Here is a 13,727-nt window from a genome sequence, read left to right as displayed (position 1 = left end):
ACTGCCCCTCCCACAGCGTGATGCTCCCTCCTCACCGCCCCTCCCACAGCACGGTGCCCCATCCTCACCGCTCCTCCCACAGCACGGCACTCCCTCCTCACCGCCCTCCCAAAGCACGGCACTCCCTCCTCACCGCCCTCCCAAAGCACGGCACTCCCTCCTCACCGCCCTCCCAAAGCACGGCGCCCCCTCCTCATCGTCCCTCCCACAGCACGGCACTCCCTCCTCACCGCCCTCCCAAAGCACGGCACTCCCTCCTCACCGCCCTCCCACAGCACGGCACTCCCTCCTCACCGCCCTCCCACAGCACGGCACTCCCTCCTCACCGCCCTCCCAAAGCACGGCACTCCCTCCTCACCGCCCTCCCAAAGCACGGCACTCCCTCCTCACCGCCCTCCCAAAGCACGGCGCCCCCTCCTCATCGTCCCTCCCACAGCACGGCACTCCCTCCTCACCGCCCTCCCAAAGCACGACACTCCCTCCTCACCGCCCTCCCACAGCACGGCACTCCCTCCTCACCGCCCTCCCAAAGCACGGCGCTCCCTCCTCATCGTCCCTCCCAAAGCACGGCGCTCCCTCCTCACCTCCCCTCCCACAGCATGGCGCTCCCTCCTCACCTCCCCACCCACAACACGGCGCTCCCTCCTCACCTCCCCACCCACAACACGGCGCTCCCTCCTCACCTCCCCTCCCACAGCACGGCGCTCCCTCCTCACCTCCCCACCCACAGCACGGCACTCCCTCCTCACCGACCCTCCCACAGCACGGCGCCCCCTCCTCACCGCCCCTCCAACAGCTCGGCGCTCCCTCCTCACCGCCCCTCCCACAGCATGGCGCTCTCTCATAACCGCCCCTCCCACAGCACGGTGCGCCATCCTCACCGCCCCTCCCACAACACGGCACACCCACCTCACCGCCCCTCCCATAGTATGACACACCCTCCCACAGCACGGTGCGCCGTCCTCACCGCCCCTCCCATAGTATGACACTCCCTCCCACAGCACGGTGCACCGTCCTCACCGCCCCTCCCATAGTATGACACTCCCTCCTCACCCTCCCTCCCACAGCACGGTGCGCCGTCCTCACCTCCCCTCCCACAGCACGGCGCTCCCTCCTCACCGACCCTCCCACAGCACGGCGCTCCCTCCTCCCCTCCCCTCCCACAGCACGGCGCTCCCTCCTCACCTCCCCACCCACAGCACGGCACTCCCTCCTCACCGACCCTCCCACAGCACGGCGCCCCCTCCTCACCGCCCCTCCAACAGCTCGGCGCTCCCTCCTCACCGACCCTCCCACAGCACGGCGCTCCCTCCTCACCTCCCCTCCCACAGCATGGCGCTCCCTCCTCACCTCCCCACCCACAGCACGGCACTCCCTCCTCACCGACCCTCCCACAGCACGGCGCCCCCTCCTCACCGCCCCTCCAACAGCTCGGCGCTCCCTCCTCACCGACCCTCCCACAGCACGGTACTCCCTCATCACCGCCCCTCCCACAGCATGGCGCTCCCTCCTCACAGCCCCTCCCACAGCATGGCGCTCCCTCATAACCGCCCCTCCCACAGCACGGTGCGCCATCCTCACCGCCCCTCCCACAACACGGCACACCCACCTCACCGCCCCTCCCATAGTATGACACTCCCTCCTCACACTCCCTCCCACAGCACGGTGCGCCGTCCTCACCGCCCCTCCCACAACACGGCACACCCACCTCACCGCCCCTCCCATAGTATGACACTCCCTCCTCACACTCCCTCCCACAGCACGGTGCGCCGTCCTCACCACCCCTCCCATAGTATGACACTCCCTCCTCACCGCCCCTCCCACAGCACGGCACACCCACCTCACCGCCCCTCCCATAGTATGACACTCCCTCCTCACCGTCCCTCCCACAGCACGGCACTCCCTCCTCACCGCCCTCCCAAAGCACGGCGCTCCCTCCTCACCGCCCCTCCCAAAGCACAGCGCTCCCTCCTCACCGCCCCTCCCAAAGCACAGCGCCCCCTCCTCACCGACCCTCCCACAGCACGGTACTCCCTCATCACCGCCCCTCCCACAGCATGGCGCTCCCTCCTCACCGCCCCTCCCACAGAATGGCGCTCCCTCATAACCGCCCCTCCCACAGCACGGTGCGCCATCCTCACCGCCCCTCCCACAACACGGCACACCCACCTCACCGCCCCTCCCATAGTATGACACTCCCTCCCACAGCACGGTGCACCGTCCTCACCGCCCCTCCCATAGTATGACACTCCCTCCTCACCGCCCCTCCCACAGCACGGTGCGCCGTCCTCACCGCCCCTCCCACAGCACGGCGCTCCCTCCTCACCGCCCCTCCCACAACACGGCACACCCACCTCACTGACCCTCCCATAGTATGACGCTCCTTCCTCACCGCCCCACCTACAGCAGGGCGCTCCCTCCACTCCACCCCCCCACAGCATGGCACTCCCTCCTCAACGCCCCTCCCATAGTATGACACTCCCTCCTCACCCTCCCTCCCACAGCACAGCGCTACATCCTCACCTCCCCTCCCACAGCACGGCGCTCCCTCCTCTCCTCCCCATAGCACGGCGCTCCCTCTTCACCGCCCCTCCCAAAGCACAGCGCTCCCTCTTCACAGTCCCTCCCACAGCACGGCGCTCCCTCCTCACCTCCCACAGCATGGCGCTCCCTCCTCACCTCCCCACCCACAGCACGGCACTCACTCCTCACCGACCCTCCCACAGCACGGCGCCCCCTCCTCACCGCCCCTCCAACAGCTCGGCGCTCCCTCCTCACCGACCCTCCCACAGCACGGCGCTCCCTCTTCACCTCCCCTCCCACAGCATGGCGCTCCCTCCTCACCTCCCCACCCACAGCACAGCACTCCCTCCTCACCGACCCTCCCACAGCACGGCGCCCCCTCCTCACCGCCCCTCCAACAGCTCGGCGCTCCCTCCTCACCGACCCTCCCACAGCACGGTACTCCCTCATCACCGCCCCTCCCACAGCACGGCGCTCCCTCCTCACCGCCCCTCCCACAGCATGGCGCTCCCTCCTCACCGCCCCTCCCACAGCATGGCGCTCCCTCATAACCGCCCCTCTCACAGCACGGTGCGCCATCCTCACCGCCCCTCCCACAACACGGCACACCCACCTCACCGCCCCTCCCATAGTATGACACTCCCTCCTCACACTCCCTCCCACAGCACGGTGCGCTGTCCTCACCGCCCCTCCCATAGTATGACACTCCCTCCCACAGCACGGCACTCCCACCTCACCGCCCCTCCCACAGCGTGATGCTCCCTCCTCACCACCCCTCCCACAGCACGGCGCTCCCTCCTCACCACCCCTCCCACAGCGTGATGCTCCCTCCTCACCGCCCCTCCCACAGCACAGCGCCCCCTCCTCACCGCCCCTCCCACAGCACGGCGCTCACTCCTCACCGCCCCTCCCACAGCACGGCGCTCACTCCTCACCGCCCCTCCCACAGCACGGCACCCCTTCCTCACCTCCCCTCCCACAGCACGGCGCTCCCTCTTCACCGTCCCTCCCACAGCACGGCACTCCCTCCTCACCGCCCTCCCAAAGCACGGCGCTCCCTCCTCACCGCCCCTCCCAAAGCACAGCGCTCCCTCCTCACCGTCCCTCCCACAGCACGGCGCTCCCTCCTCACCTCCCCACCCACAGCACGGCACTCCCTACTCACCGACCCTCCCACAGCACGGCGCCCCCTCCTCACCGCCCCTCCAACAGCTCGGCGCTCCCTCCTCACCGACCCTCCCACAGCACGGTACTCCCTCATCACCGCCCCTCCCACAGCATGGCGCTCCCTCCTCACCGCCCCTCCCACAGCATGGCGCTCCCTCATAACCGCCCCTCCCACAGCACGGTGCGCCATCCTCACCGCCCCTCCCACAACACGGCACACCCACCTCACCGCCCCTCCCATAGTATGACACTCCCTCCCACAGCACGGTGCACCGTCCTCACCGCCCCTCCCATAGTATGACACTCCCTCCTCACCGCCCCTCCCACAGCACGGTGCGCCGTCCTCACCGCCCCTCCCACAGCACCGCGTTCCCTTCTCACCGCTCCTCCCACAGCATGATGCTCCCTCCTCATTGCCCCTCTCATAGAATGGCATCCTCTCAAAACCTGATAGATAAGAAGGGATGTAGTTCCAAGAGGAGGTCACAGAGACGGGGAGGGTTGTACGGGATGGAATGAGGTATCAATGATACCGGGATGGGTTTAGTAGACTGGAAAGGTTAGAGAGGAGGGAAGGATCTCACAGTACAGAGAGAGAGAGGAGTCACACAGATGGGGAGGGGTGTTGGATAGGGAGAGACAGAGACGGAGAGAGATGTAGGGGAGGGAGGGAGCTCAGAGCAATGCAGAGGGGTGTAGGGGAGGGAGGCGGGAACGGAAATGGGGTGGGGTTGAGGGGACAGTGACAGTGTCACGATGAACAAACTACCTCACTATTACTCTTTTGCACTCTTTATTTTAATTGTAACTTCCAGTAATTTTTATGTCTTGCAGTGTATTGCTGCCACAAAGCAACACATTTCACAACATATGTCACTGATAATAAACCTGACTCTGATTCTGACCCTGAACTGATCGCGTTAAGTGATCCCAACTAGCTCTCTGCAGATAGAAATTTAACTGTTCCCAGCACCACTGAGAGAAACAGCTCTATAGAGAACAATTTCAACCTTCTGCATATCAGAATTTCCAATTATATGCATGAAACACACCCCATTTGGTTGCAATATACCTCGATTTGTCTTTGCCGTTCTGAAGTGCCTATCTACACAGGTAAACCACTTGCAGATCGCAGTGTGTAACCCAGGGGACAGACCCATTGCCAGTGAGCACTTGCTACAAAGTTTTCAGACAAGGCAGAAATTTGGGAATGACAGCAGTTCCTCAGAAATGACTCGAGGAACAGCTGAGCGTTAGTGTGAGGAGGGAATGGGTGGCTGGAGAAAGACAGGAAAATATATGTGTGTACTTGTGTTATGTGTGAGTCTGTGCCTGTGTGTGTATGTGTGTGTTTGTGTCCCTGTGTCCCTGTGGCTGTGTGTGTCGGTCTGTGCTTGTGTGTGTGTGTGTGTGCGTGCATGCGTGCGTGTGTGTGTGTGTGTGTGTGTGTTTGAGTGTGTCTGTGCATGTGTGTATTGTGTACATGTATATGCCTGAGTGAGTGTGTGTGTGTGTGTGTGTGTGTGTGAGTGTGTGTGTGTGTGTGTGTATGTGTATCCCTGTCTGTGTGTTTCTGTGTGTCTCTGTGTACATATGTGTGTGCATGTCTGTGTCTGTGCATATCTGTATCTGTATGTGTCTGTGTCTGTCTGTCTATTTGTGTGTGTCTCTTTGAACGTGTGCCTGTGTGTGTGTGTGTATGTATCTGTCTGTCTCTGTGTGTGTATGCCTGTGTGAGTGTGTGTTTGTGTGTGCATGTCTGAGTGTGTGTGTATGTGTCACATGTACCGAGATGCTGTGAAAATCTTGATTTACACACTGTCCATTCAGATCAGATCATCACACAGTGCATTGAGGTAGGAGAAGGGAAACACAGTAACAGAATGCAGAGTGAAGTGTCACAGTTACAGAGAAAGTGCAGAGTAGGCAGACAATAAGGCGCCAGGGCTACAATGAGGTAGATTGTGAGCTCAAGAGACGACTTATTGTCCAACTAAGCCTGTGTTTGTCCCGTATCCAAAACTTTCCAATCCATGGACCTATCCACGTAGTTTTTAAATGTTGTTTTATACCTGCCTCAGCCATTTCCTCTGGCAGCTCGTTCCACCCTCTGGGTGAAAAGTGGTCCCTCAGGTTCCCATTAAATCTCTTCCATCTCATCAATGTCTTGTACAACAGTAACATAACCTCCCAACTCCTGCACTCAATGCCTGGATTGATGTCCTCACGCCTTCCATAAGTAACTTGGAAGAGGAAGTAGAAGGGAGGTTAGTAAGCTTGCAGATAGTGTGGAAGGTTGTCGTAGGTTACGACGAGACATTGACAGGAAACAGAGCTGGAATGAGAAGTGGTAGATGGAGTTCAACCCAGGAAAGTGTGAGTAATTCACTTAGAAGTGGCAGGATTTTTAGCAGTGTGGAGGAACAGGGGGATCTTGGGGGCCACATTCATAAATCCCTCAATGTTGCTGTGCAAGTTGGTAGGGTTGTTAAGAAGATGTATGGTGTGTTGATCTTCATTAGTCAGGGGATTGAGTTCAAGAGCTGTGAAGTAATGTTGCAGCTCTGTAAAACCACACTTGTGTTCAGTTCCGGTCACCTCGTTATCGCAAGGATGTGGAAGCTTTAGAGGAGATTTACCAGGAAGGATTCTGTCTGGATTATAGACCATGTCTTATAATGACCGGTTGAGCAAGCTAGAGATTTTCTCTTTGGAGCAAAGGAGGATGAAAAGTGACTTGATAGAGGTGTACAAGATGAAAAGAGGCAGAGACAGAGTGGACAGTCAGAGACTTTCTCTGGGCAGCAATTTCTAATACAACAGCACGTAAATATTAGGGTGATTGGAGGAACATATGGGGGGGGGGTGGGCAGATGTCAGAGATAAGTTTTTTCCATAGAGAGTGGAAGGGTGTAACATTCTGCCAGTCGTGGTGGTAGAGGGAGATGCATTAGGGACATTTAAAACTGAGAAAGGCTCATGGATGTGAGAAAATGAAGGGTTATGTGGGAGAGAAGGATCAGATTTATTTTAGAGTAGGTTAAAAAGTTGGCACAATATTGAGGGCCAAAGGGGCTGTACTGTTCTATGTTCTATGAAAAAAGGAACCATAATCTTCCTCTCCATGTCTCTAGATGCTCGTTCATTTTGCTTTGTGTCATATAACGTGGGTGATCACGGTCTTTCCAGGACCATGATTGTTCTCGGCAAATTTTTCTACAGAAGTGGTTTGCCATTGACTTCTTCTGGGCGGTGTCTTTATCACCATCCACTCTGATCAGGGGACTAAGCAGGTGCGACACCTTGCCCAAAGGCAGCGGAGGGAAGATGCACCTTACACCTACTTTGGTAGAGACATACCTCCACCCTCTGGATGATGGGCAGAGATAAGGTGGACAACACAGCGTAAGGTTCTGATCGTCATACTGCAGGAAAGATACGATGGTGCAGAATCATGCACAATGATGTTGCTGGGACTGGATTTGAGTTGATTGTCACATGCACAATTCCATGTGGGCACAGGAGCAGAATGAGGCCATTTGGCCCACCGAGTCTGCTTCCCCATTCCATCACAGCTGGTTTATTATCCCTCTCAATCCTCATCCCTGAGAACTTTGACATCTTGAGTAACCAAGAACCCATCAACTTCTGCCTTAAATACACCCAATGACTTGGCCTACACAGTCATCTGTGGCAATGAACTCCACAGATTCACCACCCTCTGGCTAAAGAAATATTTCATCATCTCTGTTCGAACTAGATGTCCCTCAACTCTGAAGCTCGCCCACTATAGGAAACATCCTCTCCACTTGCAAGGATAAGTGCCAGGAGAGAGATCAGTGGGGAGGGACAAACGGACAAGGGAGTCGCGTAGGGAGTGATCCCTGTGGAAAGCAGAAAGTGTGGGCTGTGGGAAAGATGTGCTTGTTGGAGGGATCCCGTAGCAGGTGGCGGAAGTTCCGGAGAATTGTATGCTGGATGCGGAGGCTGTTGGTGTGGTAGGTAAGGACAGGAGGAACCCTATCCCTGGTAGGGTGGAGGGAGGATGGGGTAAGAGCAGATGTGTGTGAAATTGAAGTGATGCGGTTGAAGGCAGTGTTAATCTCCCTCCTGGCACTACACCTCCTCTCTCACCACCATTCAGAACCCCAAACAGTCCTTCCAGGTGAGGCGACACTTCACCTGTGAGTCTGTTGGGGTCATATATTGTGTCTGGTGCTCCCAGTGTGGCCTCCTGTACATCGGTGAGACCCGATGTAGATTGGGAGACCGCTTTACCGAGCACCTACGCTCCATCCACCAGAAAAAGCGGGATCTCTCAGTGGCCACCCGTTTTAATTCCCCCTCCCATTCCAACACGTCAGTCCATGGCCTCCTCTACTGTCGCAACCTGACACCAGGTTGGAGGAGCAATACCTTATACTCCGTTAGGGCAGCCTCCAACTGGTGGCATGAACATTGATTTCTCAAACTTCTGGTAATGCCCCCCCGGCCCCCACATCTCCATTTCCCATCCCTTCTTCCCTCTCTCACCTCATCTCACCAATCAACTTCCCAGCTCTTTATTTCATCCCTCCCTCTTCAGGTTTCACCTCTCCCCTCTCGCCACCTTTCAAATCTACTCCTCAGCTTTTTTTTCTCTGAAGGGTTTCGGCCTGAAATGTCGACTGTGTTTTTTGCCGTAGATGCTGCCTGCCCTGCTGAGTTCCTCCGGCATTTTGTGTGTGTTGCTCAGATTTCCAGCATCTGCAGATTTTCTCTTGGTCAGCATTACATCCTTGTTTTTAAATTCTAATCCTCTCGAAATGAATGCTAACATTGCATTTGCCTTCCTCACCACCAACTCAACCTACAAGTTAACCTTTAGGGAATCTGCACAAGGACTCCCATGTCCCTTTGCATAAATGATTTTTGAATTTTCTCATTTATAAAATAGTCCACACCTTTATTCCTTATGCCAAAGTGCATGACCATGTATTTCCATACACTATATTCCATCTGCCTCTTCTTTGCCCGTTCTCCCAATCTGTCCAAGTCCTTCTGCAGACACCCTGCTTCCTCAACACTACTTGCTTCTCCACTTAACTTTATATCGTCCACAAACTTGGCCACAAAGCCATCAATTCCTTCATCTAAATTATTGACAAATAACGGGAAAAGAAGCAATTCCAATGCCAAACCCTGCGGCACACCACTAGTCACGGGCAGCCGACCAGAAAAGTCACCCTTTATTCCCACTCTTTGTCTCCAGCCAGTCAGTCAACCTTCTATCCACGCTAGTATCTTTCCTGTAATTTCATGAGCTCTTATCTTGTTAAGCAGCGGCATGTGTGGCACCTTGTCAAAGGTCATCTGAAAATCCAAGTACACAACATCCACTGACTCTCCTTTGTCCGTCCTGCCTGTTATTTCCTCAAAGAATTCCAATAGATGTGTCAGGGAAGTATCCACTCAGATATCCCCTCTTGCCTCTCTTCTATTGTATCTGAAAAAAAAATTGCATCCTCTTTTATATTATTGGCTAATTTACCTTCATATTTCATCTTTTTTCTATTTATGCTTTTTTAGTCGCCTTCTATTGGTTTTTAAAAGCTTCCCAGTCCTCTATCTTTCCACTAATCTTGTTTGTATTGGCCCTCTCTTTAGCTTTTATGCTGTCTTTGACTTCCCTTGTCAGCCATGGTTGCCTCATTGCCCTTCCTTTAGAATACTTATTCATCTTTGGGTTGCATCTTCCGAATTTCTCCCAGAGACACCAGCCATTGCTTTTCTGCCATTGCCCCTGCTAGTGTCCCCTTCCACTCCTGCTCATGCTACTAACTCAGATATCAAATCTGAAGACAATACAACAGTGATTGGCCTAATCACAAACAATAACGAGTCTGCACATAGAGAGGAGGTGGTGAAACTGTCCAATTGGGGCAGGAAGCACAACCTGTCATTTAATATCAAGAAGACAAAAGAAATGATAATTGATTTCAGGAAGGCAAGAAGTCCTGAACAATCTCCACTAAATGGTGAGGCAGTGGAAAGGGTCTCTAGTTTCAAGTTTTGGGGGATGAACATCACTGAGGAGCTCTCTTGGTCTATCAATACAACCTTGATATTAGGGACACACACAAAATACTGGATGCCCTCAAAATTTGCCTGCTCTATTTTCAACACCTCCCTCCCCTTTCTCGATCTCACTGCCTGTTATTTCCTCAAAGAATTCCAATAGATGTGTCAGGGTTCCTCTTGTCCTCACCTACCACCCCACCAGCCTCCACGTCCAGCACATAATTCTCCTCAACTTCTGCCATCTCCAAGGGGATCCCCCCACCAAACACATCTTTCCCTCCTCCCACTTTTTGCTTTCTGCAGGGAACACTCCCTACACAACTCCCTTGTCCATTCGGCCAGCGTCCTACCCAGCTCGATATTAGGGAAGGCACAACAGCGACTACACTACCTGAGGTGCTTAAGGAGAGCTAATCTGCCTCGAAAGTTGCAGGCCAGCTTTTATCAATGTACAATGGAGAGCCTACTGACATACAGAGTGACAGTGTGGCACTCCAGCTGCAGCAAGGCAGATCCCAGAGCACTCCAGTGGGTGATTAGGACAGTTCAGCACATCACTGGGACTCAACTACCGAACTTGAGACAATCTACGACTCTCGATGCCTGCGGCACGCTCGAAACATCAGTAAAGACCCATCCCATCCCAGACACTGTCTGTTCAGTCTCCTGCCATCTGGTAGGAGATTCAGAAACATCTTTGCCAAGACAGTGAGACTGAAAATCAGCTTCTACCTGAGGACTGTTATGCAGCTGAATAATGCTGCACCCCGGCTTGCCAATGGCCTTTGAGTGTCATGGACTATCAAAGTCTCTTGTTGCATGTAAATATGGAAACATTTATTTATTTATTTACTAAATAAGCAGTACCACTTGCATTGTGACTATCTGTTTTGCATGGTCTGGAGTAGCACGGCAATCTCATTGTCTTTAGCAATGACAACACAGTTCTACTCTCACTAGCACATGGCATAGACAGCAATCTAGAGATCCTGCTTTTCACCTTTCTCTTCAGGATCTCCTCTCTTTTCCTACCAATGTTGCTGATACCAACTTGCATTGCAATTTCCAGCTGTTCGCCTTCAATTTAATGCAGACAAGTGTGAGGTGTTGCACTTTGGGAGAACAAACCAAGGCAGGGCACTGACGAACTCGGTAGAACAAAGGGATCTGGAATACAGGTATGTAATTTGTTGAAAGTGGTAGATAAGGCCATAAAGAACGCTTTTGGCATTTTTGCCTTCGTAAATCAAAGTATTGCCTACAGGAGATGGGATGTTATGTTGCAGTTGTATAGGACGCTGGTGAGGCCTAATTTGGAGTATTGCATGCAGTTTTGGTGACCTACCTACAGGAAAGATGTAAATAAGGTTGAAAGAGTGCAGAGAAAATTTACAAGGATGTTTGACGGGACTTGAGGACCTGAGTTATCGGGGAGGGTTAAATAGTTTAGGACTTTTTTTCCCTGGAGCATAGCAGAATGAGGAGAGATTTAATAGATGCATGCAAAATTATGAGGGTCATAGATAGGTAAATGCAAACAGGTTTATCCCCCCAAAAGTCGGGTAAGTCTCGAACCAGAGGTCATGTGTCAAGGGTGAGAGGTGAAATATTTAAGCAGAACTCCTTCACTCAGCAGTGGAACAGGTTTATTTCAATATTTAAGGGAAGCTTGGATAAGTACATGGTTGGGAGGGGTATGGAGGGCTATGGTGCATGGGTCTAAGCAGATTAATAGTTTGGCTTGGACTAGATATTAGATGGGCCAAAGGACCTGTTTCTGAGCTCTATGACTCTATTATACCCAATGACTTGTCCTTCACAAATTCCACAGATTCACCACCCTCTAATTAAAGAAATTCCTCCTCATCTCTGTTCTAAAGGGACATCTCTCTATTCTGAGGCTGTTCCCTCTGGTCCTAGACTCCCCCACTATAGGATACATTCTCTCTATGTCCACTCTATCTAGGCCTTTCAATATTCGGTAGGTTTCAATAAGATTCCACCCCCCACCTCCATTCTTCTAAACTCCAGCAAGTATAGGCCCAAAGACATCAAACACTCACATACATTAACCCTTTCATTCCTGGGATAATTTTTATAAACTTCCACTGGACATTCTTGTACAACTGAAGAAACCACTGGGCAGGAGGTACAGAAGCCTGGAGTCCCACACCACCAGGTTCAGGAACAGCTACTTCCCTTCAAACATTCGGTTCCTGAACCAACCGGCACAACCCTGATCACCACCTCAGTACAGCAACACAGTGACCACTCTGCACTATGATGGACTCTATGATGGACCCTTGCTGCAGAGAGCTGTGGGCTCTGCCCAATACATCACCGACACATCCCTCCCCACCATGGGTAGTATCTGCAGGATGTGCTGCCTCAAGAAGGCAACATCCATCATCAGAGATCCCCACCATCCGGGCCATCCCATCTTCTCACAGCTCCCATCGGGCAGGAGGTACAGAAGCCTGGAGTCCCACACCACCAGGTTCAGGAACAGCAACTTCCCTTCAACCACTTGGTCCTTGAACCAACTGGCACAGCCCTCAGTACAGCAAGACTGTGATCACTCTGTGCTAAAATGGAATTGGTTATATTTTTGTGTTTTTTCTTGTAAAAAAATTGTGCGTAATTAATGTTCAGTTAATGGTTTTCTTGTGAATATCTGTTTCTATGTGCCTGTGACAGCATAAAGTACACACCATTCACAAGAAAAACATAACTAGTAGTTGTACAGAACTTTTTACAGTCATTTTCTGTACTCACTGGGATTGGTTACAGTCTTTTCCCCAGAGTTGAGGAATCTAAAGCCAGAGGGAATAGGTTTAAGGGGAAAGGTTTATGGAGGACACGAAGAGCAACATTTTCACACAGAGACTGGTGAGTATGTGGAATGAACTGCCAGAGGAAGTGGTAGAGAATTCCAACATTTAAAGGACATTTTTGGTCAGAGACATGGATAGGGAATGTTTAGAAGCATATGGGCAAAATGCAGACAAATTGGAATTGGAAATGGAACTGGAATTGGTTTATTATTGTCACATGTGCTGAGATAGAGTTAAACACTTGTCTTGCACACTGTTCATACAGATCAGATCATTACATGGTGCATTGAGGTGGGAACAAGGTAAAACAGTAACAATGCAGAATAAATCAGAATCAGCTTAACATCATTGGCATATGTTGTGAAATTTATTGTTTTTGTGACAGCAGTACAATGCAATACATAGTAATAAGGAGAAAAGTGAATTACAGTAAATTTATGTCAAATTAAATAGAAATAAAAATGTATTGAGATAGTATTCACTGTCCATTCAGAAATCAGTTCCAGTTCCAGAGAAAGTGCCGTGCAGGCAGATAATAAGGTGCAAGATCATAAAGAGTTAGATTGAGTCCAATATATCATACTAGGGGACCATTCAATAGGATTATAACAATGAGACTAGCTGAGAAAGGTACCTTGGTGAAAAGAAAGAGTTAAATTTGATTCCTCCTTGGTATATGCCAAGATGTGTGACACAAAATGGAAGTCTGTCCGATAAAATCGTGCCAGCTTGGAATATGGGACTAGCCTGGGGATGTGTATGAAGACGCATTCTTGAGATTAAATGCTGATATAGCATGTTTTCCTCCCTGCTGACCTGTTGACCATGTTTCCAAGTTATGTGTCTAGGCTGAAGGTCACAACAGATAAGGGATGGAAAAGTACCGGGGTAGAAGTTAAGTTAGATTTTTGAAGGGTATAAAAAGGGGCAATTACCTTGAGCGAGAAGAAACCTTCTCTTAGGCTTGGTCACAACTAGTGCTAAGAGCTGGAGACAGAGACGAAGTTATTGAGAGGGAGAGACAGGAAAATCTGTTGGGCATTTGCTGTCTCGTCTGGGGTGTGGCTTACTGATTGGTTGATAAGTATTATTTTGTCTCTAGTTAATTGTATTTCTTTCCGCGCCTTGTGGCGCATTGGGCAG

Source organism: Hypanus sabinus, chromosome X1, assembly GCF_030144855.1.
Source record: "Hypanus sabinus isolate sHypSab1 chromosome X1, sHypSab1.hap1, whole genome shotgun sequence".
In the NCBI taxonomy this organism is placed as follows: domain Eukaryota; kingdom Metazoa; phylum Chordata; class Chondrichthyes; order Myliobatiformes; family Dasyatidae; genus Hypanus; species Hypanus sabinus.
Note: the sequence above shows the minus strand (reverse complement) of the source record.